This window comes from Carlito syrichta, unplaced genomic scaffold (assembly GCF_000164805.1).
Source record: "Carlito syrichta isolate Samal-C Ts95f unplaced genomic scaffold, Tarsius_syrichta-2.0.1 Scaffold307339, whole genome shotgun sequence".
Taxonomy (NCBI): Eukaryota; Metazoa; Chordata; class Mammalia; order Primates; family Tarsiidae; genus Carlito; species Carlito syrichta.
The window spans coordinates 246,316-253,837 of NW_007251435.1; the positions used below are offsets into that span (position 1 = coordinate 246,316).

The 7,522-nt window shown below is 38.4% G+C and overlaps 1 pseudogene across 1 annotated transcript; it reads left to right on the forward strand.

The window, feature by feature from the left end:
- The first annotated feature begins 1,180 nt into the window (after window positions 1–1,180).
- On the forward strand, window positions 1,181–2,544 carry LOC103266811 (annotated as a pseudogene). The gene has a single exon (XR_504719.2). The product of XR_504719.2 is annotated as a beta-enolase pseudogene (transcript).
- The last annotated feature ends 4,978 nt before the right edge of the window (window positions 2,545–7,522 follow it).

Genomic DNA, 7,522 nt, shown 5'->3' on the forward strand with positions numbered 1-7,522 from the left:
CTGGAATTGATCCCTAAACCTGTGAATCTAATGCTGTCTCTAAGTAGACAACTTCAGAAATGAATTGACTTGGAGGGCACCCAGCTGACATCTGCTGTAGAACTGATTGTGTCCTTGGTGTGTGGGAGAAAGCCCCACACATTTGTTATAGAAGTCCTCTGTGTTGATGATTGTTACTGTGGAGTGATAAAATAAGAAAAAGCACGTTGAGTGTTGTTTTGTCAATAATCACAAGTAATAGTGGCCAGAATTATATGGTTTGATTGCCTCTTAAAAATTATCAGTATAGACCAACACTCATGTTGTATTTCTTGTTTTCATTCTTTTCCTTTACTTCTTTAGCAGGATGTGGTAGGAAGAACACAGCTTGTTGTTAAAGAACCATGACATGAAATTGACTCCAGATATTCTCGTTTAGGAGCTTTATGACACTGTACAAGTTTCTTAATCCCATTGGGCCTCAAGTTTCCTAATATGTAAAAAAACAAGGATTATTACACCTAGGATGATATTTTATATCAAAAGAGATTATGTAAATATAATCATTAGTATAGTTGTAGCCTTGTAAGTCAATAGGTGTTTCCTTCTGCTTTATTTTTTTTCTGATCTAATTTATATTTTTTCACTTTCATTCTCTTTATTTTTTTTAAAAAAATTAAAAATCAAGTTTTAAAGTAATAAATTCAGTATTTAGATTGAAGGTTATTGAGAAAAACCATGGAAATATTCCAGTTATATGTGTGTGTGGGTTTAATAACACTGCTGTTTTAGTTGGATCACAGAGAAACCTCTGTTTGCTACCATGGCACACTTGTCTTGGCTGACCGATCCTATTTTCTTTGGTTTTCTTTAGAGCAGTTTTCTTCAGACCTTTAAAAGCTGACATTCAGGCAGTGAATTCTCAGGGAAAAAAATTTTTTTTTGTTCCAGTAGAACTTGGCCCAGAAGATTCTGATAGAACTAGCATAGTTCATTTGAGAAATTTGGGAATTTTTAAAGATGTAAAAACTTGTGTTTTCTAGTGTATACTTTTTTACTTACCACTTAAGAACTTGATTTTAATTAAACACTGTTTAAGAGTTTAAATTACATTAAATAAATTCAGGAAGCCCTAGCCAGGCAATTAGGCAAAAGAAAGAAATAAAGGGCATCCAAATTGAAAAAGAGGAAGTAGGACACTGTCCCAGCTGCTACCTAGACTCAGAGCTCCATCCAAACCCCCAGCAAAGACATCCCAGCCATGGCCATGCAGAAAATCTTTGCCTGGGAGGTCCTGGACTCCAGAGGCAATCCCACAGTGGAGGTGGACCTGCACACGGCCAAGGGCCGATTCCGGGCAGCTGTGCCCAGTGGGGCTTCAGCTGGTATCTATGAAGCTCTGGAACTAAGAGATGGAGACAAAGCTCACTACCTGGGGAAAGGAGTCCTGAAGGCTGTAGAACACATCAGCAAGACTCTAGGCCCCGCCCTCCTGGAAAAGAAACTAAGCGTTGTGGATCAAGAAAAAGTTGAAAAATTTATGATTGAGCTGGATGGGACTGAGGATAAGTCCAAGTTTGGGGCCAATGCCATCCTGGCTGTGTCTCGGCTGTGTGTAAAGCTGGAGCAGCTGAGAAAGGGGTACCACTATACCTACACATCGCAGATCTTGCTGGGAACCCTGATCTTATACTTCCAGTGCCTGCCTTCAATGTGATCAATGGACTCCCATGCTGGAAATAAGCTGGCCATGCAGGAGTTCATGATTCTGCCTGTGGGAGCCAGCTCCTTCAAGGAAACCATGTGTATTGGTGCTGAGGTCTATCACCACCTCAAGGGGATCATCAAGGCCAAGTATGGGAAAGATGCCACCAATGTGGGTGATGAGGATGGCTTTGCACCCAACATCCTGGAGAACAATGAAGCCCTGGAGCTGCTGAAGACGGCTATCCAGGTGGTGGGTTACCTAGACAAGGTAGTGATTGGCATGGATGTAGTGGCCTCTGAGTTCTATCACAATGGGAAATACAATCTTGACTTCAAGTCACCTGATGATCCTGCATGGCACATCACTGGGGAGAAGCTTGGGAAACTGTACAAAAGCTTTATCAAGAACTACCATCCTGTCGTCTCTATCGAGGAACCCTTTGACCAGGATGATTGGGCCACTTGGACCTCATTCCTCTCGGGGGTGGACATCCAGATCGTGGGTGATGACCTCACAGTCACCAACCCTAAGAGGATTGCCCAAGCTGTTGAGAAGAAGGCCTACAAATGCTTGCTGCTGAAGGTCAGCCAGATCGGCTCGGTGACTGAGTCCATCCAGGCCTGCAAACTGGCTCAGTCTAATGGATGGGGAGTGATGGTGAGCCACCGCTCTGGGGAGACTGACGACACCTTCATTGCTGACCTTGTGATGGGGCTCTGCACAGGACAGATCAAGACTGGTGCCCCCTGCCGCTCAGAATATCTGGCCAAGTACAATCAACTCTGAGGATTGAGGAGGCTCTTGGGGACAAGGCTGTCTTTGCTGGGCCCAAGTTCCGTAACCCGAAGGCCGAGTGAGAAGCTGGAGGCCCTGGGGCCCCAATGGATAGAGCCAGGTCTTCAAGCCCTTCTTCCTGAAATAAACACTGCTGGCAACCGAAAGAAGAAAAAAAAAAAAAAAGAAAAAGAGGAAGTAAAAGTGTCTCTGTTTGCAGATGATATGATCTTATATATAATCAATATCCTTGTATTTGAATCCCTGACTACATTCCAGCCTGAATGGCGGAGCAAGACTCTCTCTTAGAAAGAAGGAAGGAAAGAAAGAAAGAAGGAAAGAAAGAAAGAAAGAAAGAAAGAAAGAAAGAAAGAAAGAAAGAAAGAAAGAAAATAGATTTTATAATCAATATCCTTGTATTTGAATCTCTGACTTTACCTTGTATAAGCTGTGTGATCTTGTGTATATATTAAGACAAATTACTTAATTTTGATTTTCATTTTCTTAGCTGTCACATTGGATTGAAAATATCTCATAAAGTCAGGTGCGGTGGTGGGTGCCTGCTACTGACTGAGGCAAGAGAAATACTTGAGCCTAGGGATTTTAGACCAACCTGGGAAGCATAGGGAGACCACTTTTCAAAAAAAGAAAGAAAGAAAGAGAAGAAAAGTCCTCATAGATTTGTTTAGAGAATCAAATTAGATAAAGTAATGACTTTATACACTCTAAAGTACCATACAAATTTTGGTTAATGGTTTTCTTAAGAATCTATGACATCAGATAATGCAGTTAAATTCAAACTATCCTCTCTTTTATCCATAAAATGAAAAAGTATTTATTTTTCTGCTTTAAAATGTCTGACTTTTTAACTAAAACTGTAAACTCTACCAAAACACAATACATAAGCCCCACAATAGGTGCTCATACAACTGTGGAGTGGAAGAATGAATATCTTCAACCTCTTGGCATCAACATTATACATCAGTATTAAAAACTAAATTGCCTCTTTTTTTTTTTGAGTCAGAGTCTCACTCTGTCGCCCAGACTGGAGTGCAGTGGCCACTTCCGGCCACCGCAGCCTTGACCTGCTGGGCTCCGGCGATCCTTCCGTCTCAGCCTTCCGAGTAGCCAGAATTACAGGCATGCACTACCATGCCCAGCTGATTTTTTGATGTATTGTAGAGATGAGGTCTCGCTGCCCAGGCGGGTCTTGAACCCGCGGGCTCAGGCAATCCACTCACCTCAGCCTCCCAAAGGCGCGGGATTACAGGCTGAGCCACCGAGCCTCTTGAATAAATACATAAATGCAGATATCTTTGTGACTTTGTTTCACTAAGCCTCGTCAGGATAGAGGCATTACCTTAAACCTTCATATTTACTGTGGAGATATAATAGGCATGTAATTGTCACAAAACTTTGGAGGCAACTTAGTACAATTAATATGCTTAGACCTAGGTTTAAATCCAGTTCTGCCTCTTATTGCTTAAGCAGCTGTGGATAAGTCATTTAATCTTTTGAGCCTCAGTTTCTCTAGTAAATGTTGAGACTACCCCTTACAGAGTTACTTTAGGAATTAATGTGAATGGATGTATTTATAAGCCATAAATGGGTATAAAATGTAGAAATTTTTATTTTTCTAAGATTGGCAAGAATATGAGCTGGACCATGTGACTGATTTTTTGCATTCATGAAAGTGTATAGAAAATATGATTGCAAAGATTTTGCAAGTTTGGATATTTGAAAGGACTACACATCTCCATAGAGCATATTCACCTAAGGCTTTTATTTAAAAGCAAAGGATGTGGTACAGCAAGAGAAGGAAGAAGACAGGCAAGGATTGAGGGAGGATGTGCAAGACATCGAGGGACAAACTCCCTCAGATCCTAATTTGCACACAGGCCTACTTAATTTCTGGATTGAACCACCAAGATCTGTTTGGTAAATCTTGGCTTTAAGGTAAAAATTCCCAGTGGGGTATTTTATGTTGCTCTGATTTTTTCCTCAGCATTTCTAGTACTTTATTACTATACATTAAAAATATATTTGGAAAATAGCCTAGTGCATAATGTGAAGAAAAGATTCAACTTAATTATTTTCAAGATGGTTTTTACCCAGTTGCCTCAATAACATTTACTAAATACTTCCTAAATTGAAATATCTGCATTATTATATACTAAATCCCATATCTATTTGAGTATATGTCTGGACTTTCTGTGTTATTGATCTCTCCCTTATGTCTCAATGTCATATTGTCTTAATGATTTTATGTAAATTCATAATTGCCTCAACTGTGGTTCCATTTTCTGCATCCCTCTTGTACCCAGGTTCTCTATGTCACTAGCAGGAAACACTGCACAACATTTAAAAGACTATATTTTTGCTTAGGGCCACAAGTAGAAAGAAATAATTTTTTAATGTACTCTCTAGATCCAGGAAGAGATAAATTAGAGAGAAAGACATAGTAGGGCTAAGGAAGGAGGTATCTAACCTGGAATCAGGACATCTTGGTTTGAATCTGCTTCTGATCCTTACTGTGTAAATGTAGACAAGCCGCTTGACCTTGTGGCTTTTCTGTTTTCTCATTTGTAAAATGAGGAAAATTGATTAGGTCTCCTTTAATTTGCCTACTGAAGCACCTTTAGGGGCAGAGAAAGCTGAAAACAAGTGCCTGTGTGTGAAGATGAAGTTACAAGCAGCCTGCCATAAATCAGAAATGGTTTTTTTCCCAAAATACTCATGAACAATTTTTTTGTACTTTATTATAGCATTGGCCATGATAATAAAAATTGGAAACAAGCTAAATGTTGGTTAATAGACAATTGTGTACATATAATATGACATGGCTTTATAATAGAATATTATGTAGCCAGTAGAAAGATTGAAATAATCTGTATGTATTGAAGGCATGATGAGGGCTCTGACTTCGTTTCTTTTAGTCTCCTTATTCTTTCCTCTTTGTAGTTCCATTTTGTCATATTGCTGGGAAACCATAATCATCAACTATGACCTGGGAAAACCCTGGAGTCATACAATACAAAAGATTCCATATCTGGAGCCATTTGGGAACACCTCATTCTACCACTCATTTTTAATTATGTCCCATTAAATTCTTACTGGTTAGAGTAGGAAAACTTCTTTTCTGTTTGGATATGAAAGAAACTCTGAAAAGGGATTATTGCTATAAATGTTTCAGTTCTTAGAACGTCTTTTATACATGTACCATTCATTGGATCCCTACTGTTGTACAAATGGTCAAGCTTCCAGAGATGCATCAGGGGTTTTCATGGAGTTTTACTCTTCCTTTTTGTCCTCCTATACCATGACTAAGAGGTATACAGAAGACATATGGAATCTCGCCTCTGGGCTTTGAGACAGAGTATTTCAGAGGAGCTTGGCTAAAGCAGACCACCCTGCCCTCCTGAAATCCTCTCAGTGCTGGCAGTCCCTAAATAGAAGATTGACTTGGTCCTGTGATAGACTGTGGGAAGTTTGTCAGGCTAGTGCTACACACTCTCTTTTTCTCAAATGTTTTGCTTTTAGGACCCCTTTGTGCTCTTAAAAATTACTGAGATTCCCAAAGAGCTTTGTGTGTGGGTTTTATCTATCAACACTTACCATATTCGAAATTAAAGCTGAGAAAATTTTAAAAAATATTTATAGTTTAATTCATTCAAAATAATAATAAACACATTACATGTTAACATAAATAACATTTTAATGAAAAATAACTATATTTTCCAAAACAAATAGTAAAAAATTTAAAAGTAAGAGGGCATTGCTTTACATTTTGGAAGTCTCTGATATCTGACTTAATAGAAGTCATTTGGATTCTCTTTTGCATTTAATCTGTTGTAATGTGTACTTTTGGTTGAAGTTATAAAGAAAATCAGGCTTTGCACAGACATGTACAAAGTAGGATAAGGGAGGAGTTTAATAGCCTTTTTAGATCATTATTCGTTCGTCTTTGGTATGTATACTAAAAATTGACAAGTAGTAGTCTTAACTGGAATGTGAGTCTGAGACCATATGGCTGAACTTTTCTTATGATGTTACATTAAGATCCATTGATCTGTTTTGCACTTTGGATTTTATAAACCATGCTTGATTTTACAGCCCCATGCATAGATCATTTGAAACATACTCATTTACTGTTGTCACAGATCTTCTAGATGCTGAGATGTTTCTTTATTTAATATTAAAAATCACACTTATTAACATTATCATCTCTGATGTTATCAGGAAAGTCTTTAAATATTGGGAATCTGTCAAGCACATAGTTGTAGATACAAGTTTTCCAAAATTCTTATTTTTGCTTAAAATCAAAGAAAAAAAATATTTTAGTTGTTTTTCTTCACATGGCTTATTTCCAGGGAAACATCTTCCAAATACCCAAGAATGAATCATCGTAGCTTACCTGTCAGTTCTTCTTTTAAGTAAAAATGGTATTTGTGAAAAAAGCAGCTAAGTTGAGCTCACATCTCAAAATAGTCACACAAGTGCTTTTCCTTGAGTTGCCCATCATACTTTGGCATATAGTATAAGTTTTAATAGAGTATATTTTAGGTAAGAAAATGTAATTAGTTTTCCTTTGCAGATAATGGGCCCTACTCTACACACAGACTTGTTCAAAATCCTCTATTGGTAATGTTCCTAGAGGAAGCTTTATGCATTTCCTCTTCTATTTAAAGACCTTTCAACAACTATATCTTATAACCTTAACATCAGGAAAGACTTTAAATTCTGGGAACTCATGCCAAGATATTGAGGAGGAAACACTATTTGTTAATTAAAGAATAAACAGATTTCTAGGAAAAATAAGTTTTTTTGTGTGGCTTTTTTGATATTACACACACACACACACACACACACACACACACACACACACTAGCTGGGTGTGGTGGCACATGCTTGTTGTCCCAGCTACTCAGGAGGCAGAGACAGGAGTATCCCTTGAGCCCAGGAGTTCGAGGCTGTGGTAAGCCATGATTGCGCCACTGTACTCCAGCCTGGGTGATGGAACAAGACTGACTCAAAAAACAAACAAACACAAGCCCTAATATA